The sequence below is a fragment of the Dermacentor variabilis genome, chromosome 8, assembly GCF_050947875.1.
Source record: "Dermacentor variabilis isolate Ectoservices chromosome 8, ASM5094787v1, whole genome shotgun sequence".
Taxonomy (NCBI): Eukaryota; Metazoa; Arthropoda; class Arachnida; order Ixodida; family Ixodidae; genus Dermacentor; species Dermacentor variabilis.
The window spans coordinates 170,415,973-170,440,524 of NC_134575.1; the positions used below are offsets into that span (position 1 = coordinate 170,415,973).

General features: G+C 46.5%; 1 long non-coding RNA gene across 1 annotated transcript in view; it reads left to right on the plus strand.

Moving 5' to 3' along the window:
* The window catches only part of LOC142591668 (uncharacterized), a 60,852-nt gene extending 38,059 nt beyond the window's left edge, over positions 1-22,793 (plus strand). Inside the window, exon 3 of the long non-coding RNA XR_012830486.1 lies at positions 22,662-22,793. This is a non-coding gene — a long non-coding RNA (uncharacterized LOC142591668). The remainder of the gene's footprint in view (positions 1-22,661) is intronic.
* Positions 22,794-24,552: the final 1,759 nt, after the last annotated feature.

Below are 24,552 nucleotides of genomic sequence, written 5' to 3' on the forward strand. Positions count from 1 at the left end.
TTCAGAGGATATAATACACTCTAATCTCATTACCCTCCTAGAAACAAAGTAATTTTTTTTCTGCTTGTCAGCATGGGTTCCATAAATTGTTTTCCTCAGATACTCAGCTTACTTCATTTAACATGATGTCTGTGGCGCGTTCGATAATGGATTTGACATTTACACCATTTCAATCTTTTCTGAAGCATCTGAGCTAGTCTCTCACCAATTACTTTGTCTAAAATGTAATACATTGAGCATTGACCGCAATATTATCTCCTGGATGAAAAACTTCTCAGCCAATAGTACACAGTTTGTCTCTGCTAACAATTTTGACTCTTCGCTTTGTTCTGTAAGTTCCGGGGTTCCGCAAGGTTCTGTTCTCAGACCCTTGCTTTTTCTCAAATATATTTATGATTTCCTTAACTGGTGTAGTATCCTCCGTAAGGTTATTTGCAGACGAATGTGTCATTTACGGGATAATATCATTAATTCTGACACTCTAAAATTACAATCTGATCTAGACAAGGTATCTAACTGGTGCTACGCTCAAACAGCCGAAAGTGCCAACTAATGAGGATTTTCCGCAATACTGCTTCGTCTAACCTTTGCAATCATCCCTTGATCAACTCTATACTCGCAGAAGGCACTTCGTATAAATATTTAGGCATCGATATAACAACTAATTTTTCCCGGCAAGCACACATAAAGCACACCAGTAGCAATCCTAACCGCACGCTTGGTTACCTCCGTCGCAATTTCTCTATAGCCCCCGCTAACGTAAAGCTACTTGTATACAAAACACTAATACGTCCTAAACTTGAATATGCCTCTTCAGTCTAGGTCCCTCGCATAGATTACTTAACAAATACAATAGAATCTATACAAAATCGTAGCGCACGTTTCATTCTTACCAACTATTCTCGGAAATCAAGCATAACAACTAAGAAGGCTACTTTTAAACTCGCTCTCCTCTCATTCCGTAGGAAGTTGGCACTCTTATCACTGCACCACAAACATTATTACTACAAGGCGAAATTAAAATGTGAACTTTCTCCAAACCTGCATACATATCATCTCGTACTGACCATCACCATAAATTGTTCCCCACATTGATAGAGGTTCGTAAGCGTGCAGAATCAAATACTATCTTTATGCGCCGGTATTTCCACAAACGTTTGATCTCGAGAATGCGCAATGACAAACTCAAAGAATATTGAGGTCGTGATGCTTGACGTAGAAGTCCACATGAGAATTCATAGGCAGTCATGGAATTATTCATGCAATTATGAGTGCAACAAAACATTGTTGCGACCAAAGTCGGAGTGGTCTTTAACATTTCCAGTATTGCACATTTGCTTGCGTCTGTCGTGACAATGTTTTTCTCGATTTTTGGTTCTGATTTTGTTTGTTCACGGGCCATGATTTCAAATTATTCTGTAAGCAATTGTCTGCTTAGGGAATTCATGTTTTGTGATGCCAAAATAGGCGTGTAAAAAACTAAGAGCGATGGCTGCTAACTCTGACTATATGATGTCAGCTGACTCGCTATCGGCTGCATAGATTTTTTATTCATACTGCGGCTCATAGATACGGTGTACATGTCAAAGTCTATGGTTCCGCGGTTGAACTTTCTCGGGAATTTAGCTGGCCCGAGCTTCGAGATGGAAGCTCGAAGCTCGGCCAGCTAAAGCTCGAAGATTAGCTGGCCCTGCTTCTCACTGCTAACACTGGACTGAAACTAAGAAATTGGTCCGTTCGCAGACACCTCGGTACAGTGAAATTAGCAAAACAATATCAGTTTATAAAAGTGCTTGTGCATATTATGTGGTGTCTTCCTTGTGTGTGTGGAGGGCATAAAGCTCCTGGCAATGAAACTGTAGAATCGACGTTTTTGCTGCAGTTGCACACAAACAAAATTCGTTGAAATGATTGCACAGCGATCTACCAGCCGGAAAGTCCAACCCGAAAATTAAAAAAAACATCGCTGGTTTCAGATCTTTCAATGTACTTTGCGCTAAGCCACCGACTGTAATGTTTTTCTTTCTCTGGTTTCGTAGCGTTTGCGGAACAGAATAATATGCGGATAATGAATACCTTCTTCCGCAATCGGGATAGCCGAAAGTGGGCGTGGAAGAGCCCAAACGGCGAGACTAGAAATGAAATACACTGCATACTCTGCGCTAACCCTGGCATCATACGAGATGTGGACGTGCTCAGCAAGGTGCGCTGCAGTGACCATACGATGGTAAGAACACGAATAAGCCTAGACCTGAAGAGGAATCGGAAGAAACTCGTACATAAGAAGCCCATCAATGATTTAGCGGTAATATGGAAAATAGAGGAATTCCAGATCAAGCTACAGAACAGGTATTCGGCTTTAACTCAGGAAGAGGACCTTAGTGTTGAAGCAATGAACGACAATATTGTGGGCATCATTAAGGAGTGTGCAATAGAAGTCGATGGTAACTCCGTTAGACAGGATACCAGTAAGCTATCGCAGGAGACGAAAGATCTGCTCAAGAAACGCTAATGTATGAAAGCCTCTAACCCTACAGCTAGAATATAACTGGCAGATTTTTCGAAGTTAATAAAGAAGCGTAAGACAGCTCACACAAGGAAATACAATATAGGTAGAATTGAACATGCTCTCAGGAACGCAGGAAGCCTAAAAGCAGTGAAGAAGAAACTAGGAATTGGCAAGAATCATATGTATGCCTTAAGAGACAAAGCCGGCAATATCATTACTAATACGGATGAGATAGTTCAAGTGGTTGAGGAGTTCTATAGAGATTTATACAGTACCAGTGGCACCCACGACGATAATTGAAGAGAGAATAGTCTAAAGCAATTCGAAATCCCACAGGTAACGCCGGAGGAATAAAGAAAGCCTTGGGAGCTATGCAAAGGAAGAACGAAGCTGGGCAGGATCAGGTAACAGCAGATTTGTTGAAGGATGGTGGGCAGATTGTCCAAGAGAAACTGGCCACCCTCTATACGCAATGCCTCATGACCTCGGGCATACCGGAATCTTGGAAGAACGCTAACATAATCCTAATCCATAAGAAAGGGGACGCGAAAGACTAAAAAAATTAGACAAATCAGCTTACAGTCCATTGCCTACAAAGTATTTACTAAGGTAATCGCAAATAGAATCAGGTGCACCTTAGAATTCTGTCAATCAAGGACTAGGCAGGACTCTGTAAAGGCTACTCTACCATAGACCATATTCACACAATCAACCAGGTGATCGAGAAATGTGCGGAATGTAACCAACCATTATATATAGCTTTCTTTGATTACAAGAAAGCGTTTGATTTTGTCGAAACCTCAGCAGTCATGGAGGCATTACGGAATCAAGGTGTAGACGAGCCGTATGTAAAAATACTGACAGATATCTACAGCGGTTCCACAGCCACCGTGGTCCTCTATAAAGAAAGCAACAAAATCCCAATAAATAAAGGTGTCAGACTGGGATATACGATCTCTCTAATGCTATTCACAGCCTATTTACAATAGGTATTCAGAGACCTGGATTTGGAAGAACTGGGGATAAAAGTTAATGGAGAATACCTTAGTAACTTGCGATTCGCTGATGATATTGCCTTGCTTAGTAACTCTGAGGACCAATTGCAATGCATGCTCACTGACCTGGAGAGGCAAAGCAGAAGAGTGGGTCTAAAATTATTCTGCAGAAAACTAAAGTAATGTTTAACAGTCTAGGAAGAGAACAGCAATTTACAATAGGTAGCGAGGCACTGGATGTGGTAAGGGAATACATCTACTTAGGGCAGGTAGAGACGGCGGATCCGGATCATGAGACGGAAATAATCAGAAGAATAAGAAAGGGCTGGGGTGCGTTTGGCAGGCATTCTCAGATCATGAACAGCAGGTTGCCATTATCCCTCAAGGGAAAAGTGTATAATAGCTGTGTGTTACCAGTACTTACCTACGGAGCAGAAACCTGGAGGCTTACGAATGGGTTCCACTTAAATTGAGGACGACGCGACGAGCTATGGATGGATGTAACGTTAAGGGATAAGAAAAGAGCAGATTGGTTGAGGGAACAAACGCGAGTTAATGATATCTTAGTTGAAATCAAGAAAAATAAATGGGCATGGGCAGGACATGTAATGAGGAGGGAAGATAACTGATGGTCATTGAGGGTTACGGACTGGATTCCAAGGGAAGCGTAGCAGGTGGCGGCTGAAAGTTGGGTGGGCGGATCAGATTAAACAGTTTGCAGGGACGACATGGCCACAATTAGTACATGACCGGGGTTGTTGGAGAAATTTTGGAGAGGCCTTTTCCCTGCAGGCTGATGATGATGGTAATGATGATGATAGAACCAGGCTGATGATGATGATGATGATGATGATGATGATGATGATGATGATGATGATGCTCTTGTGAATAGGAAAACTCCACATTACTACTATATGAACAACAGTACACAACGTAGACTGGCTTTGAAGCTGAGACCACGCACCGCACTTTTACATATTTAGCCCATGTAGTATTGGGGCAGCACGTTTGAGCAAAATGATTAGGTTTTCGGTCAAAGCACTCTAACAGGAGGGAACAAATCGTTATCATGCCCAGTCGAACAATGCCATCTGAAATCTTATTTACTTACATATATTTATGAAAAATCACCATATGCGTTTATGCATTTGCTTCGTATGAGATATGTGCTAGCTCGCCTCGTCGGGACAAGGCCTTCGTGAAAAACGACGCAACATAACAGTAAAACATCCAGCAAGGTTCCTATCCAGATGATTGGCGATATTGTGCACTGAGAGGGTGTCGACTAGCGTGCGATTGAAAGTTGCATTATGATCGTTGTAAGCTTGTGTTGCGTCTAGCACGAGCGAGTAGTGTTAGCGATGACATTGGTGTGAAAATGGTCAGCTCGATCTGCGATGAGTTCGTGTGGATCTCCACATTAAACGTTGGAGTCGTCACGATGAGGGCACTCCTGTGACATTATTAACCCAGTGGGCTGGGGAGGCTCGAGTGGTAGCTCACCTTGAGGGGTATTGGCTAACAATTAATAATATACGTACTTTGCGGTGATGAAACGGATGCAGAAACACCACTGGTGTTTGAAGTCGGCACACCCTCAAATTTAAATTAGCCCACTCTCAAATTTAAAGTTGGCCACGCCCGATTTTCGTTTCGCACAGCCTTAAACTTCAAGTTGGCCCAATACCGAATTTCAATTGGGCCACCCCTAATTTTGAAGTTAGTCCACCCACCAATTTCAATTAGTTCCGAGTCGACGCACCCCACAATTTAGGTTGGCCCATCCTCATATCGGCCCCAAATTCAGATGGGCCGACCCCTAGATTACCCCCATTTAGGTACGACCAACCCCATATCACCCCGAAATACAGATTGGCCTGCCTTCACAAACCACCAACTTTATATTGGCCCACTCCTATACCGTCTGCAAATCTAGGTTGCCCCTCCTCCATATCAGCCCCAAGCTAACGCTGGCCCACCCTTCGATCACCTCAAATTTAGTATGGCCCACCGCAAATCACCCCCCAATTAATATAAGTTCACCCATCTATCAACCCCCCATTCAGCTTGGCCCAGCCGCACATCACCGCCACGGTTAGGTTAGTCCGTCCACATGTCACCCCCAAATTTAGGTTTACCCTCCCCCATATCATCCCCAAATCCAGGTTGGCCCACTCCTATATCAGTCCCAAACTTAGCCTGGCCCACCCCTCTATCACCTCAAATTTAAGATCATCATCATCAGCAACCTGGTTACGCCAACTGTAGTGCAAAGGCCTCTCTCATACTTCTCCAACAACCCAGTCATGTACTAATTGTGGCCATGCCGTCCCTGCAAACTTCTTAATCTCAAAGATTTCAAAGATTCAAAGAGTTTATTCAGACAACGTGGTACAGTTGCCTAGGGCGCAGACCAAAAGGCAAGTGGTTGCCTGACAAGGAGTCTGTGCCCTTGCTCCCATTCGAGAGCACAAGACATTCAGACACTCATCCGCCTACCTAACTTTCTCCCGCCCCCTGCTACGCTTCCCTTCCCTTGTAATTAAGTCCGTAACCCTTAATGACCATCGGTTATCTTCACTCCTCGTTACATGTCCTCCCCATGATTCTTGATTTCAACTAAGATGTCGTTAACTCGTGTTTGTTCCCTCACCCAATCTGCTCTTTTCGTATCCCTTAACGTTACGCCTATCATTCTTCTTTCCATAGCTCGTTGCGTCGTCCTCAATTTGAGTAGAACCCTTTTCGTAAGCCTCCAGGTTTCTGCCTCGTACTTGAGTACTGGTAAGACACAGCTATTATACACTTTTCGCTTGAGGGATAATGGCAACCTGCTGTTCATGATCTGAGAATGCCTGCCAAACGCACCCCCAGCCCATTCTTATCCTTCTGATTATTTCCGTCTCATGATCCGGATCCGCCGTCACTACCTGCCCTAAGTAGATTTATTCCCTTACCACTTCAAGTGCCTCGCTACCTATTGTAAATTGCTGTTCTCTTCCGAGACTGTTAAACATTACTTTAGTTTTCTGCATATTAATTTTTAGACCCACTCTTCTGCTTTGCCTCTCCAGGCCAGTGAGAATGCATTGCAATTGGTCTCCTGAGTTACTAAGCAAGGCAATATCATCAGCGAATCGCAAGTTACAAAGGTATTTTCCATTAACTTTTATCCACAATTCTTCCCAATCTAGGTCTCTCAATACCTCCTGTAAACAGGCTGTGAATAGCATTCGAGAGATCGTATCTCCCTGCCTGACGCCTTTCTTTATTGGGATTTTGTTGCTTTCTTTATGGAGGACTACGGTGGCTGTGGAGCCGTTATAGATACCTTTCAGCATTTTTACATACGGCTCGTCTACACCCTGATTCCGCAATGCCTCCATGACTGCTGAGGTTTCGACAGAATGAAACGCTTTCTCGTAATCAATGAAAGCTATATATATAAGGGTTGATTATATTCCGCACATTTCTCTATCACCTGATTGATAGTGTGAATATGGTCTATGGTTGAGTAGCCTTTACGGAATCCTGCCTGGTCCTTTGACAGAAGTCTAAGGTGTTCGTGATTCTATTTGCTATTACCTTAGTAAATCTTTTGTAGGCCATGGACAGTAAGCTGATCGGTCTATAATTTTTCAAGTCTTTGGTATCCCCTTTCTTATGGATTAGGATTAGGATTATGATTAGGAATAGGATTATGGTTTAGGTGCAGCGGTGGCATAGAGGTAGAACACCCACCTCGCGTGCAAGAGGTCCTTGGTTCGAATCCCGGTGCCGGCAATTTTCCACCGGATAAAAAAAATCCGCGTGTTGATAAAATTGCATAAACAGGCCTGGAGTGTGGCCTGATCCTGGTGATCAGAACCGGTAACGCACTCTCTCACCAGAGCAGCATTGGCCACCCTGGTGCAGTACTTGGCCACAACCTCCTATATGAACACAACAATCAAATTTAGTTTGGCCCACCGCAAATCACTCCCAAATTTAGGTTAGCCCAACCCCATATCACCCCCGATTCAGCTTGGCCCAGTCCCATATCACCCCCAAATCCAGGTTGGACCACCCCCATATCGTCCCCCAATCCAGGCTGCCTCCTCCATATTCCCCCAAACTTAAGCTTACCCACACCTATATCACCTGAAATTTAGGTTGGGCCACCCCCATATCAGCCTCAAATTCAGCTTGGCTCCTTACCGTTTCACCCCAAATTTAGGTTGGGCCACTCCAATATCAGTACCAAATTCAACTTGGCCTATGCCTGTATCACGCCCAAATTTATGCAGATGCCAGTTCCAATTTCAAGTTGGCCACCCCAACCCTTTTTATGAAGACCAATGTATATATATGGGAAATGCGTCAAGTTTTTTGGCGTCACAGACACGATTTTGCACGATTTTGCTACCAAATTGCTGGGGTACTCGCCAATGAATGTTGCGCATTAAAAGAAAATGCACCGAACAAGTGACGCCATATGTTGATCCTAAATATTGATGGTTAGCCAAGCTAGTTCCTCTGTAGAGCGACCGGGGCAGACACAGCACGGGACGTTTATTCAAATGGTTTTTTACGGCCACACCTAGGGATTCATACCACTTGGCTGTAGGGAACACATTAATAGTAGCTATTAATCGAGACACTGCACATCTTGTCCTAGTTGGTGCATTTCTTATTTGGATGAATCTTTAGGAATAATTAACGTTCGGGCAGCGACTCAGCCTAGCAGACCCTTTGTTCCACACGAATGTTGCATAGGAATGGCACTGGCCACCGGGTGAAATTGTTGCCCAGTTATACCTGCTTCGGTCGGAGTGTGTGCCATTAAGGACAGCCAAAAGTAAAATAAAACGGACCTTCCAGAAGAACGCCATAAGAATAGCCATTTTGTTCTCCCAGGGTCCACGCTACAAAGCACGAAAGTTTTTTTTTTCATAACACAAAGCTATTCGAAAGGTTCTAGTTATGATGTCCTTTGAATAAAATCTTTATAAAAGCGATGACTTAACAACTGAACACGACACTGCTACGTTTTAGGAAGGAAAAATGGAAAATGTAATGTTTCGAGAGCACCCCTGGAAAACCAGAACCGAAAGCAAATCTGGAGTTTTGTGTTTGTGCCACCTGGTGGGAGACTATAAATCTCAGTCCTATGCGGCTTTAAAAATAACTGCGCCACTAAAAATCCGGCAATGAAGGCAAATCTTGGGTTTTGAGTTTCTGCCATCTAGTGAGAGACTACAAAACGACGTCCTATGCGGCTTAAAAAAAGGGCAAATCAGGAATCGAACCGCAGCCACCATGACGCGAGACTAAAGGCGCGCGCGATTCTACCACTCGGCCACGGCATCCGAGGTTTCGCCAAGCGCCACGCTCATGTTTTTATAGATACCAGGTGAATTTTCACGACAGTGTTACAAAAATGCTTTTGGGAACAGTGTTACGCCACGTGTGGAGAGTTTAGATAGGCATCAATCCAACCGTACCGCAACGATACACATAGGCGCAGAGCAATCCATTTCATACGCTTTAGGTAGCTACGGCACGCCCCAAGGCTCAGTGCTGTCCCCTTTTCTTTTTAATCTTTCTATGATGCCGATGGCGCAAGCATTGCGGTCTATTCCCGATCTCAAGTTTTCACTCTACGCCGATGACATCACTCTTTGGACGACTGGCGGCTCCGATGGAGAGATTCAAGACACTCTACAGGCCGCAGCAGACGCCGTCGTGGCTCATGCCGGGGCTATGAATCTCATATGCTCCCCTCAAAAATCCGAGCTGCTACTTCTGCCATCCCACCGGGGTGCCGGAAAACACATGTCTAGTATAGAGGTAATCCTAAACCACATCCCCGTTACTAGAGTGGACAGGCTCCGGGTGCTCGGTTTACACATTCAAAGCAACCGGCTCAACACATATACCCTACATACACTCCACACCACAGTCGATCACAACCTGCGTCTTCTAGGGCGAGTCTCCAATAAACATGGCGGACTAAAGGAGGCCGAACTTCTCCGCTTGATTAAGGCCTTCGTTATCAGTAAGATTACATTCGCAACACCATATCTACATTTCCTTAAATCAGAATCAGATAAGATCGACACTCTTTTACGCAAAATATATAATTTCGCTCTGGGGGTCCCCATACGTACCTCCACTGAGAGGCTAATGCTTACTGGAACTTTCAACATACTTACAGAACTGACAGAAGCCCACCTCACATCCCAATATAGCAGACTGTCTAACACTGCAACAGGTCGACACATTCTACATACTCTTTCTATCACTCCGGCACCCATCATCAAGACTAAATACACCATTCCACATCACATACACGAGAACCTCTGCATCCCCCCACTTCCTAAAAACATGCACCCTGTGCATCACAAACAGCGCAGGAGGCAGCGAGCAAAGGCTCTCCAAAAACAATTCTCCACCTCTAAAGACGTGCTCTATGCTGATGCCGCCGAATATGGGAACAGAAATCATTACGCAATATCAGTCATTAACTCTCACGGCCAGGTCCCTGCGGCCGCCTCCATTCCTGGCTCTTCCTCGGAGGAGGCGAAGGAAGCGGCCATAGCCCTGGCCCTCACAATTCCAAATTCATCAGTTATCGTTAGCGACTCCAAAGCAGCCATACATAACTTCGGAGGGGGTAGGGTCTCTAAGCTAGCCCTTTCTCTCCTCTTGGCCCATCCTTTCCAACAAACTGTGGCATTAATCTGGACTCCCGCGCATGCGGGCCTTGCCGGAAACGAGGCGGCTCATGCCAGTGCCCGAGGATTTACAGTCCGGGCTCAGGCATCAGAAGTGTCGGACCTCGCCACGGAGGAGGCGCCGTTTACAGCGCGGGATCGACTTATTACTTACCACGACATCTGCACACACTACCGATTAGACCGCTTAACCTTTCCGCCACTCATGGGCAAATCCCCGCGTAGGTGTGAAGTTCTGTGGCGACAGCTGCAGACTCGCACCTTTCCGTTCCCTTACCTCCTCCACCACATTCATCCCGCCATTTACCTTTCTCCCTCTTGTACATTCTGTATCTCTCCCAGAGCAGACTTAAACCACATCATGTGGGGGTGCCCTAAGCACCCCCTTCCCCCTTTCCTCAAGAAATTAATATCTAGTGAGGAGCAGTGGGAGGCTACCTTGCGCAGCTCCAGGCCCGATCTTCATGAGGCCATCCTGGAGTGGGCTGAGAGGATAAAGGAGGCCTACTTCAAGTAGTTCCTCCTCCCACCCTCTATTCCATTGCCCCCTTCCCCTTTAAAGAGGGATAAATAAAGTTTTTCATCATCAATCGAAAGCTGAGTCTCCGGACTACATAAGCTGCACTGGGTATTACGATAGACGCCGTAGTTTTATCACAGGCAGCGTTCTTGCCTTGAAAATCGAGTACAAATATTTTTCGTTTCCATAGGCTTCCACTGCTAAATCTTTAACCGCTTTGGGAACGAATTTCTTACGTGCCATGGCGTGATCACTACATTTGGCTCGTGTGGATTGTCTTCCACAACACGCCTGTGCCCTGCCTTTCTTCAATAATCGACCTGCAGCTTTTGATATTCGCGAAAAACCCACTCGTTCTATTGAAAACGCGCTAGCTTCGTGCCGGGGCTGCTTGGGGTGGTAGTTGGTACGTGTCCAGGAAAGCTGGATATGAGAAAACGTCATCCTTCACCACGGTGCCCTTCGACCTCTCCTCATCGACCGAGGCCGCTACTTTTTTTCTAAAGTTGTTCAAGACATTCTACACTCGGACGTGACTAAACAAGACTGGCTGCTCCTTACAATCCACAAGCGAGTGGCCTAACCGAGCGTCTCAACCGAACACTTACTGACATGCTGTCCATGTATGTACCCGCTCACCTTCGCGACCAGGACGTTGCATTACCGTTCGTTACTTCTGCCTTCACTTCGTCTCCCACCATATTACCGCACGCTTCTCTCCATTCTTCCTCTGGTTCGGCCCCGACCATACGCTACCTTCCGACACTGCTCTGCGTGCTAGTGTGAATTTCGCATCCGGGCACGTCCGTGAAGCCAAACTGACAGCAGAAGAAGCCTGCCACATTGCCCGACGTCGACTTGTGGAGTCGCAGGAAAATCAGCAGCGCTTATATGACGCCCGCCATCGCGACGTCTTCACCTCTTGGAGAAGTTACTTTCACGCTACACTGGTCCTTACAGTGGCTTGCGTCAAATAACTGACGTCACGTACGAAATCGCCCTTCTTGACCCAACCGTAGCTCACCATAGCTCGCTCGGACGTGGTGCACGTCACGCGTCTTAAATATCATTCGACGGCCTCCTAACCGGAACCACGTAGGTGCTTCAGCCGCCGGGCATCATGTGACTGGCTGACGAAGATGACAATTGAAGATTAGTTCGAAGACGATGCTCTTAACATCACACGCTGTCTACCTTCTTGTCAGCAGCTACGAGGACCAGCCAAAAGTAAAGGAACTTTTGGGATAACAGACATTTATTCTAATGATGAAAAACTGAAACACATCATTTTTAAACAGAGCCTCCAATCACTTCAACCCACTTTGCACAATGTTTCACAAGTTTTCTTATTCCGTCGGAAAAGAAAGTTTTTTGGTGACACCTGTAACAAATTTTGCACCGCATCAACGACTTCTGCATCAGTCGCAAATCTTTCACTGAGCGCTTCCTTCAATGGTCCAATAATGTAAAAATTCCTTGGAGCCAGGTCTAGACTCTATGGCGGGTGTCTCAGCAATTCGAATCCCAAATCTTTTATTGTTTTGGCCGTCCGTCTGGCACAATGTGGCCAAGCGTTATCTTACTGGAGGATGACACCTTTTCGCAGTTTTATACGATGTTTGTATCTGATTGCAGGTTTCAGTGTAGTTCGCAACACACCACAATAGTTCTCGCTGTTCACAATTTGGCCTCTTGGGGTGAAACGAACGCCAACCGCACCTTCGACGTCCCAGAATAGTTTTAGCATAATCTTACCAGCTGATGGTTGACGCTTAAATTTCTTAACTTCTGGTGATTATAAGTGTTTCCAAATCATGCTCGCAACCTTACTTTCCAATTCGTGATGATATACCCAAATTTCATCTACAGTAGCAATTTGCTGTAAAAATGCATCACCCTCGTGACGATAACGGGCCAAATGTTTCAGAGAGATGTCCCACCGTTGTGCCTTATGCTGCCCTGGCAATTCTTTCGGGACCCAACTTGCACACATCTTTTAAAAATTTAGCCTGTCGTGTAAGAGGCAATACGCTGAAACATGACTGATATGTAACGTACTGGTGATTTTTGTCCCCCTGTGATTCGCCTGTTTTCCATCACCGGACCATCAAAAACCTTCAAATTATCCTCAGTCGTTGACGTTGAGTGTGGCCTGATCCCAGAGACCAGAACCGGTAACGCACTCCCTCACCAGAGCAGCATTCGCCACCCTGGTGCAGTACTTGGCCACAACCTCCTATATGAACACAACAATCAAACACCGGCCCTCATTCCCCAGCAGCTGCGAAGCAACTGATCACGGCGGCGGTCAGACATGCGACGCAGCAGAGGGTGCTAAGAATCACTGGCTCCGGACAGGCCGCCATTGGAATATGAACCTGGCAACGTTTAACGCTAGAACGTGCTCTAGTGAGGCGAGTCTAGCAGTGCTATTGGAGAAACTGGAGGGCAGTAAATGGGATATAATAGGGCTCAGTGAAGTTAGGAGGCCAAAAGAAGCATATACAGTGCTAAAAGTGGGCACGTCCTGTGCTACCAGGGCTTAGCGGAGAGAAGAGAACTAGGAGTCGGATTCCTGATTAATCAGAATATAGCTGGTAACATACTGGAATTCTATAGCATTAACGAGAGGGTGGCAGGTCTTGTGAAACTTAATAAGAGGTACAAAATGAAGATTGTACAGGTCTACTCCATTACATCCAGTCATGATGACCAGGAAGTCGAAAGCTTCTACGAACACGTAGAATCGGCGATGGGTAGAGTGAAAACTAAATACACTATACTAATGAGCGACTTTAATGCCAAGGTAGGCAAGAAGCAGGCTGGAGACAAGGCAGTGGGGGAATATGGCATAGGCACTAGGAATAGCAGGGGAGAGTTATTAGTAGAGTTTGCGGAACAGAATAATATGAGGATAATGAATACCTTCTTCCGCAAGCGGGACAGCCGAAAGTGGACCTGGAGGAGCCCGAACGGCGAGACTAGAAATCAAATAGACTTCATACTCTGCGCTGGCATCATACAAGATGTGGACGTGCTCGGCAAGGTGCGCTGCAGTGACCACAGGATGGTAAGAACTCAAATTACCCTAGACCTGAGGAGGGAACGGAAGAAACTGGTACATAAGAAGCCAAATAATGAGTTAGCGGTAAGAGGGAAAATAGAGGAATTCCAGATCAAGCTACAGAACAGGTATTCGGCTTTAACTTCGGAAGAGGACTTTAGTGTTGAAGCAATGAACGACAATCTTGTGGGCATCATGAAGAAGTGTGCAATGGAAGTCGGTGGTAACTCCGTTAGGCAGGATACCAGAAAACTATCGCAGGAGACGAAAGATCTGATCAAGAAACGCCAATGTATGAAAGCCTCTCACCCTACAGCTAGAATAGAACTGGCAGAACTTTCGAAGTTAATCAACAAGCGTAAGACAGCTGACATAAGGAAGTATAATATGGATAGAATTGAACATGCTCTTAGGAACGGAGGAAGCAGAAAAACAGTGAAGAAGAAACTAGGAATTGGCAAGAATCAGATGTATGCGTTAAGAGACAAAGCCGGCAATATCATTACTAATATGGATGAGATAGGTCAAGTGGCTGAGGAGTTCTATAGAGGTTTATACAGTACCAGTGGCACCCACGACGATAATGGAAGAGATAATAGCCTAGAGGAATTTGAAATCCCGAAGGTAACGCCGGAAGAAGTAATGAAAGCCTTGGGAGATATGCAAAGGGGGAAGGCAGCTGGGGAGGATCAGGTAACAGCAGATTTGTTGAAGGATGGTGGGCAGATTTTTCTAGAGAAACTGGCCACCCTGTATACGCAATGCCTCATGACCTCGAGCGTACCGGAATTTTGGAAGAACGCTAACATAATCCTAATCCATAAGAAAGGGGACGCCAAAGATTTGAAAAGTTATAGACCGATCAGCTTACTGTCCGTTGCCTATTAACTATTTACTAAGGTAATCGCAAATAGAATCAGGAACACCCTAGACTTCTGTCATGCAAAGGACCAAGCAGGATTCCGTAAAGGCTACTCAACAATAGATCATATTCACACTATCAATCAGGTGATAGAGAAATGTGCGGAATATAACCAACCCTTATAAATAGCTGTCATTGATTACGAGAAAGCGTTTCATTCCGTCGATACCTCAGCAGTCATGGAGGCATTACAGAATCAGGGTGTAGACGAGCCGTATGTAAAAATACTGAAAGATATATATAGCAGCTCCACAGCCACCGTAGTCCCCCATAAAGCAAGCTACAAAATCCCAATAAAGAAAGGCGTCAGGCAGGGAGATACAATATCTCCGATGCTATTCACAGCGTGTTTACAGGAGGTATTCAGAGACCTGGATTGGGAAGATTTGGGGTTAGAAGGTAATGGAGAATACCTTAGTAACTTGCGATTCGCTGATGATATTGCCTTGCTTAGTAACTCAGGGGACCAATTGGAATGCATGCTCACTGACCTGGAGAGGCAAAGCAGAAGAGTGGGTCTAAAAATTAATCTGCAGAAAACTAAAGTAATGCTTAACAGTCTCGGAAGAGAACAGCAATTTACAATAGGCAGCGAGGCACTGGAAGTCTTAAGGGAATACATCTTCTTAGGGCAGCTAGTGACGGCGGATCCGGATCATGAGACGGAAATAATCAGAGGAATAAGAATGGGCTGGGGTGCGTTTGGCAGGCATTCTCAGATCATGAACAGCAGGTTGCCATTGTCCCTCAAGAGAAAAGTATATAACAGCTGTGTCTTACCAGTACTCACCTACGGGGCAGAAACCTGGAGGCTTACAAAAAGGGTTCTACTCAAATTGAGGACGACGCAACGAGCTATGGAAAGAAGAATGATAGGTGTAACGTTAAGGGATAAGAAAAGAGCAGATTGGGTGAGGGAACAAACGCGAGTTAATGACATCTTAGTTGAAATCAAGAAAAAGAAATGGGCATGGGCAGGACATGTAATGTGGAGGGAAGATAACCGATGGTCATTAAGGGTTACGGACTGGATCCCAAGGGAAGGGAAGCGTAGCAGGGGGCGGCAGAAAGTTAGGTGGGCGGATGATATTAAGAAGTTTGCAGGTACGGCATGGCCACAATTAGTACACGACCGTGGTTGTTGGAGAAGTATGGGAGAGGCCTTTGCCCTGTAGTGGGCGTAACCAGGCTGATGATGATGATGTTGACGCCGATGGCCTGCCCGATCTTCCCTCGTCCCGTAAAGAAGTTCTTCCCTCTTTGAAACGCTGGATCCATTCGGAGGTCTTGGTTCATGATAAACGAAGCAAAGACCTGCGTCACTATACTGCGTTTGGATTCGACGAATAGTTGCCGCAGGTTTAACACAAGCTTCAGAAAATAAAAAGCGAATCACTGCCCTCATTTCCTCCTTGGTGCAGATCGACAATGTAGCTGCCATGTTTTACCGTCCGCTAAATTCTCACGACTAAAGCGAGAATAAGAGTGAAGTACGTTACACAGAAAGGTTGCAGGCGATATTAATTCAACGCTGGATACTAGCAGTGTTACCATACCTTAGTGCGAGAAAATGCAAAAGTCTCTAATTTTTTACGTGCCCTCGTACATTTATCCTAAATATTCTGCAAATATATTGCTTACCTATTACTATTTTCATCTTGAGTGGAAAAGCTCTTTACTTCAAGTTCGCCCTGAGGCTTCTCTCCAACGACGCATTTATTCAGTAGGTGCCAGCCAAAGAATCATTTCCAGGTTCATTTTTCCTTGTTTAAGAATGTTATCTGGCTTGTCATACTTCCTTGGTCATCTCCTGTGTTTCCGTATCAGACCAGTTAAAGGGAAATTGAAGAGTCTGTCGAATTCAATAAGACGCTCATATACGGATGCGAGAACCTTATAAGCCATGTAGGTTAAATTTGGGTATTTTTTTCAATTAGGAGCGACGTAATCGTCGGTTAAAATTACGCTGTAGCTCCGCCCCCCGTCGAATGCCACGCGCTGCTGCTGACGCTGACGACGCGAGCGGAGACCGGAAACCGCGGTGTTGTGACGTCAACTCTATTGTTTTGCTCCTTCGCAGCCTGCGCGACCATGCCTGACCGTGCTTGTTTCTGCGTGCGTGCCAACGTAATCTGCTTCGATCGACCCTGCGTTCCTTTGTTGCGTGTATGTAGAGTGGTAGTCAACGTGCGCAGCATGAAGTGAAGTTGTGGGCCGATCACGCCGGCTTTCTGTGCAGCCTACGGTTGCACGAGAACCAGAGGCCGCGACGATGTTGTCTTCCATTGCTTCCCACAAGACAAGAAGCTTTTAACGAAGTGGGAGGCTGCTGTGAAGCGAAAGAATTTCAAGCCCTCAAGAACAACAGTGCTGTGCTCCAGCCACTTCCGTGACGATGATTATCACGAGAATTTATCATTAAAACGTGCGTTGGGTTTGCCATTCAAGTCGGCTCGTCTAAGGCCCGGCGCAGTGCCGTCAGTGTTCGCGTACACAAGGAGCGTACACACGAACTCGCCCAAACCTGGATTTTGATTTACTGCGACCTGCTTCGTGTTAGCACGCTGAACGGAAGGTGCATGTTTATCTCCCGCCCTTGACGCAGGTTTCGTCGCAAAGCGCCGCGAATTTTCTATTTGCACGTGTGTTCTGAAACAGCCTGCACGCAGCTACCATAACGCAGTGAAATGTAGAGTTTGCATGTGCTGGAAAGCCGGCGCACGCCAGGACGCTACGCTCCCCCCTTCTCTCGCGCACAGCGAGAAACCGACCGTCTCACGTAGCCGACGGAATTCGCCGCCTTTACGACTTCGGTTACGAGTAGTGTGCGGATGGCGCACAGATGAAGGTTACTACACGTAGTGCATGAACCGGGAAGCTTTTCACGCGTTTAAACCGTCTTTGGAGATTGCCGACAGCTTTGGACAGCCCACAAATGCCGACGATCGCATCCCGGCTTACGTTGCACGAGGGGGCATGCAGGAACACAACACTACCGTTGTTTGACCGGAAACGAGCTCACTAGATCGGCGAAAGATCGGCGAGATCACTAGATTGCTTTGCAAAAAACATACTCACCAAAGAGCATTTCCAACACGAGGAGATCCCAAGACTTCGCTTTCGTTCGCGTCGAAAGCACTGCTCGCACCAGCATCGTTTGCTCCTTCGAGAGGCCGGCTCTTCGCAATCGGCTCGTACATGTAGGGAGTAACGCCGAACTCCTCAGAAAAACGCAGTCTCTCTAAATTTTCCATTACCTCTTAATTCTCCATTACAGCACCAAACTACCTGGCACCGCGCTTCATGTGTAGCGGCAGCGGTCGGTTACTAGAGTTGACGTCACGAGGCGCCGGACCACTCACAGGCGGAAACGAGACGCGCGAGCTGGGCGTGCCCGCTGCTGCACTTTTCGTCGAAATAAACTGATCCCCAGCAAATAAGAGGGAAAAGGGATGTCGCATACGTGCCAAAAGGGCACGATAACCTTATATTGCCATGAAAAAATCATTATTATACGCAAATAAATTCAGGTTCCGCAACCGCTCCCAGTAAATAGTGCCAGAGCAATCGGTTGACAGCAATCTTCTATTTCTTTCGGAATGGCGCCGCTTCCAGCTATTCAGAAAAAAATATTTGTTTTTGAGCACATTAATGTGTCTTCAAAAGCCCCATCACCAAGCCCCATAGCAAGTTTTGGTTATACGCTGGTCGTTACATGTCCTCTAGGCAGCGTTCTGTCGCAAGAATGTTTCAAATCGGCTCATTACTAGCCGAGATAGAAATATGTCAGTGCCGCGAAGCCATCATTTAGCGGACCTCAAGGACCATACCGGACCTCAAGGATCGCGTGACGCATACGTCACAGGTCGCACCTTAAATATTTTTTTTAGCTCCTTGCTTTTCTTTTTTTTTTTGGCGCTACGCACTTTGGGCGACGGCGTCGCGCGCGAGCTGTTTTGTTCGCGCAGCTCACGATTTTGCGCCCTGTGCACATGGAAGCATGACTAGCGGTATATTTCAGTGCTGCACGAATACTGGAGGCAGAAGAAGCGCATCACAGAGCGTGATCACGCGCTGGAATACGGTAGAAAATGGCAAAGTCTCGGTGCCTGCGCACGTGACCGCATGACTGTGGGGACAAGCAGACGAAGCGGAAGTACATCTGTCTTGCTTCGGTGCGAAGTAAAACAAAGAACACGCAGACCTTCCGTTTGTGTTTTATTATTTCTCTAAACTTCAATTCGCCAATTCAAGAAACAGATCGCACAGATAACAGATGTCTTGAATAATTATCGAAGTCACGTATCACCACGAGCAACGTCACATTGCGGACACTAGTACGTAGGCGCAGGAGCACGATTACGTCATCGTCCGGCTAGGGGCGCGGTGGCCGCGAGTGAAGAGGGAAACGACGTTCCGATTGAAATCTCAGATCTTTCCGCGGCACGATTCTTATCGTGCAATTTATGCTGTGCGCTTGTGAGCTCAAAATGGCCAGACCTGGTGAGGCGCCCGTTAACGCGTCACGTTACTTTGACGCTATGAGTTTTCGTGGTTTTGTGATGTCGCGTGACAGACAGGCGAAGTGCGCGCAGTCAGAAAACATTTGAGCAATGGCAGAATATTATGGCGAAAATGGCTTCGAATGAGACATAATTGTTTTCCTTTGGTTCGGTCTAAAAATGCATAATCAGTGTGCACAAGCCAAATCATATTTTCAAGTTTTTGTGACGTCACGAAAGAGACAGGCGAAGTTGGGGTGGCCCGAAAATTTTTGACCAATTTTGGAGGGCTCATTGCAGAATTTGAATAGAAAAGTTTGGAATAACTCTACATTGTAGCGCCCCTGGGATTTTTAGTTTAGCCATGAAGGCAGTTCTCTGCAGATCCAAGTGTTTACCCATTATTAACACTGTCACTTTATATCCTTTCTTTTTTCTTTGGGCATGGAGATTACGCAGTACATATTTGCTGGTAGACGAAGTCGTGTCAGCCTTAACACTATTAGCTTTTTGCGAAGCGTAAATGCCTTGCCATAAATTCCGAGCTTGGTAAACATTTTCTGTGGCCTTGACATCTCATGAAAGCTAACATTAACGCCTCAACGCCGGTGCGGATAAATAAAACACGCTAAAATTGACACGCACCACCGGAGACGACAACAGCGATGAATGTTCCGGCCGTGAAAGCAATCTGAATTCATATAGTATGCATCACCACTCTATTATTGCGCTCAGAAACTCTTCTGCATTGAGTGATGGTGCCAAATAAGCGTGCGTTATAAACAGCAAAAAAAAACAATGCCATCGTAATAAAAAGCTGTTAGTCAGCCCTGTGCCATAATCATTCGCTCCATCGAGTAGTCAGCTGCGCCTTCTTATTTGAACCCATCTCTTCGATGACCTCTTGCGTTTTGGCAGGTGTGGCCGCCGCCTGACGAAGGGCAGCTGTAGTGGGGCTAGTCTCCCGCCCCTCGCCCCTTCATGCCAGCAAGGAACATCAATAAAGCTTTCTCTCTCTCTATCTCTCTCTCTTGCCAACCTCTTAAGACCCGGTGCGCAGCCCGAGTGGCGCTGCGAGAACGCTAGTCAAGAGCGCCTTTCGTACCGGGTTTATTCGTTTTGTATAGGACGAAACGTGAGGCCCTGCCAATCAGGACCGAACAGTACGGTAGATAGGCAGATTTGTCTTAAGATGTCATTTGGGTATACTGTAGTATCTGTATCATGATACATTCCCCAACATATGCATCACTGTCTTATTTTGCATGGATCAGTTGAACTACCATGTACCTTGATATAACAGATACACTATCGCTAAATGCATGATGATAACTAGTCACTGAAGGCTAATAAATAGCATCCACTTCAAAAGGCGCGCAATTTATACAGGCTCATATTCTAATGCGCATCTCAATTTCGTCTGTACAATTCCGTACTTTTTGACTAAATGACTTTATAGCGCGTGCCAGCCTTCCTCTACACTCTTGAGCAATTAGACTTCCGGAGGGGATAATGTGTAAAAAACGTGTAGCGGGGTGAACATATGAATGGGTCGGGCCGAGCCATGTATATGGTGGCGGATTAGTCAGCGAAGCTGCCGATCGCAGACCATGCAACTATGGCCCAGTAAACTCCTCGTCTCGAAACAGTCTAGAAATTGGAATTCACCCCGGCGAGACTCGAACGAGGTGGCAGTTCACACTTCTGCCGCTTGGACGTAGACTCGAGCGACATTGCTTCACGCTTACGGGTGGTCTCCTGCGTGCGATCTTCATCGGCAGCTTTTTCTCGCTGACGTTCTTCCGAGGCAACTTCACTAAGCGCATTCTCCGATTTCGCACGGGCACGTTGTCCTTAGTTATAGTCACGTCTCTGCTGTTGACGCCTCTCCTCGTACTCGGCTTGTTCCTCGGCCGTCCGCAAACTGCGTGGTCTTCCCCCTTTTCCCATATTTGTTGGAGTTGCAACTGTTGCAAGGATCAATCTCTGCGATGCACGATCCGATTGTCGCGTATCGCGGTGGCTATCGCGGCGCACATCCTCGTGTTTTCCCGCCACAACTGTTGCGCCGTTGTATTGAGGGCAGACAACAGCAGACGCCGCCGGCTGGAACGGCGGGTTGCATGGGGTGCACTTCTCCACTGCGCAGGTGCGACGCGCGGTGAAATCACGTGTCCTTTCCTGCTTCTGCGCCGTACTATCGTTCGCTATCTTGTTTTTGTTCACTTTATGGACGGTAACCAGCCCAGACGGCTTCCCCGCCCCCGGCCTCTCCCAGTCAGACAACGCATACGACTCATTCATACAGCGCTGTGTCTGTGTATCTGTTTCTTTCTTCGTCCTCGTCCAGTCGCGCTTATACACTCTACCATTCATTCATACAGGTCCGTCCGGTAAAACAACGTCGCTGTAGAGATAACTGCGATTAGCATTCCTTAAATCATATGATACATTAGATTTGGTTTGAAAAAAAGATGTGATATACCACGTCGGATATAGCATGTTGCGTCCAAGATTATCGAATACAAAAGAATTTGACATAAAATTATACTTTTCCCAACCAAGCTTCATGGCAGTGGAGGAAATCTAACCTGGAGCAATACTAGTAAAAAAATGAAAAAAAAAAGATTTTTCAACTTTTCAAATTATTGACAGTAGGGAGAACCTCTTTGAAGCATTGGAAGCAGCCAGTAGGTCATGATAAAGCATATTTTGAAGTTGTGGTACAATTTTAGAATTTTTATGCTATATTTTGCGAAAGATCTTGTGATTTATTGACCAGTGGCTTTCTTACCGTGGGAAAAGAACTTGGCTATATTGGGGTCATACTGAATCTGTGTAAGTTGCTTCTAAAATTTGACTCTCGAACCGACCTTATTATTAAAAACATAAATGCCCTGCATAACTAAAAGTCGGGCTCTGCGACCGTAATACCACTCTCGTGTCCACTAACGTATTCGGCCGTCAATAATTTTAGGGTTTTACAGGCCAATCCCGCCGTATGAAATATAGATAAGCCGTAAAGGGGGACTCTAGAATAATTTTCTGCACCTCTGTTCTTTACTCTGCGCCTAAAGTTATGCACAAGAGCCTTCTTGCATTTCGCACACATCAAAATGTGCCTTTCGTGGCTGCGATCGCACCTGCGGCACCGGCAACAGGATGCCAAAGCCAATTAGCTGCCACGTCCGGTAGGTTCTGTTATGTGATTCTAGCGTAACCGCACCACGCAATAGTACATCAACCTGTCTTCTCGATATTATTTATTAAAAACATTCGTGGACCGACAAGCACATTGGCTGGGCACATGTATTGCGCATTCAATGAACTAGCACAATATAAAATGTTCTCACTTTGATACATGCACTTATACGCCAAAAATACGTTCGCTTGAATATTTCCAATTGCTTGGCTGGTGACACGCTGATTTCAGGTCATCTAGAGCTTCTGAGACGGAGACGCGGGCTCCCTGACGTCGTCGAGAGTCAGGTAGCGTCTGATACGACGCCAGCACTGGTCGTCGAGAGTGTCGAGGTAAAGGCGAGCTCCTTGAGCTGTGTGGCACGCGACTCGTTCCCTGACGACTCCGCTGAGGCGCATGAAGTTGTTCAGGTCGGCCAAACTGTCGACACCTTCCTGCACCAACGTGGCTGCCTTCGCTTCACTCACGGACAACAGTTCGGCGATCTTCTCTGGCAGGAATGGATGGCAGGCAACCCGCTCAAGGGATTGTGCGCAGCACCTGTGGAAATTGTCCATAATCGTGAGTGGAACTTAGTGGAGCAAGGGAGTATGCACGCGTGTGACATTTTATTCAATGAGTCGGCTGTTTCACGTTTACGTAGGCAGATAAACTTGATCATGTTTGAACTTTTGTCGGGTTAGTGTTGCCTAGTTCGGATTATCGCATGATCAGCGATTACACGAAGCAGACAGAAAATAGTGAGACGTATTGTCTGTCGCTGTTTTCTGCGTGCTCCGTGTGAGCACTGGCTCACCATAACCTGAAGTAAACTTATCACCTCCGTTGTCCTCAGCGCAATAAGATGCATCTAAGGTTTATAACATTCTTTTATACGCAGAAAATTTACCGCGTTTCACTGCCGTAAAGACGGCTGCAAGCGAACCTCGGGATCCGCGGCTCTTCGTTCTCGTAACGCCTCAGCTTCGCGCTCCCTCATGACGAGGTCGCGCGGCTTGGCTTCTTTCACACGGCGACGCCGACGGCGGCACGTGCGAGGCAGTACAAGCCTGGCTTGAATAAGTAAGCAGCCAGTGACCAACACACAACGCGGCAAAGATCATGAGAAACTACACGTGCAGCTCCACTCAGCAGTTTTGTATATCTCCATAATTCGTAGAAAGACTTATGTGAGGAAACTATGGCTGTGCACGAAGGTCGTGGATCAGGTGATGAAAAAAAAATCCCGACAATTAGGATACTCCTTAATGCGAGATTTGCGCGCAGCTCTATGCGTGTTTTTATTTCACGTGACAATATTTTGTATTGTTGATGTACACTCGTTACACACGCTGGTATCGCGGACTACCGCTCACCCGCAGACTACGTCGCGGGCGGGCGTATAGTCCTCGCTGTCCTCCGCACCTCACGCTACCCTGCGCCGCCCTCCCCCCTCGTAAGCGTAGATGAGATCGTCCACGTGGCTGTGGATGCCTTCAGCGTCGGCAACTCCGTGCTTGCGCAGTTGCCTCATGCTGTCACTGCAGCCTCCTCGCCCACCTTCCTGCTCTCGCGCACTCTTTCATCTCCCGCTACGCTGAGTCTTCTTTTTCATCTTTTGCTTGTGTTCGTTGGCTCAGCTACACCGACGAAAGATGCCGACGCTCGACGCCGGAAGGGGCGCCTCAGAGCTTTGCTCTTAGGCAAATGATATTAGAAAGTTTTAGTTGAGCGTTCGCAGCAACTCCGCGTACGCCGGAAATCCACGGAGGACGCAGTGCGCATGCGGAGTACGCAGTAGCGTGTACAGTCCTTTGCGTGCGCTCACAATTTTTCAAAAGCTGCGTAGTGTCCACTGCGGGCTCTTCGGATTTAGCGGGACGTTCTCGCGTGTCCGCGAGAGCGCATTTTTCGATATTGTTCTTGACGAAGATATGGCTCTAGCTTGTGGTTTGCCTTTGTGACGGCTGATATTGTAGCACTGTTCAATGAAGCACATTAAACGAACTGGTTTATTGTGGGCGAACTTGTGCCCGGAAACGCGATTCTAAGCATTCGCACAGTTTAAAAGAGTTAACAGGAGCCTATTCAACACTCAACCGCGTCTCCACGCTGAACACACTTTTCACGCGCCTCGAAGGCC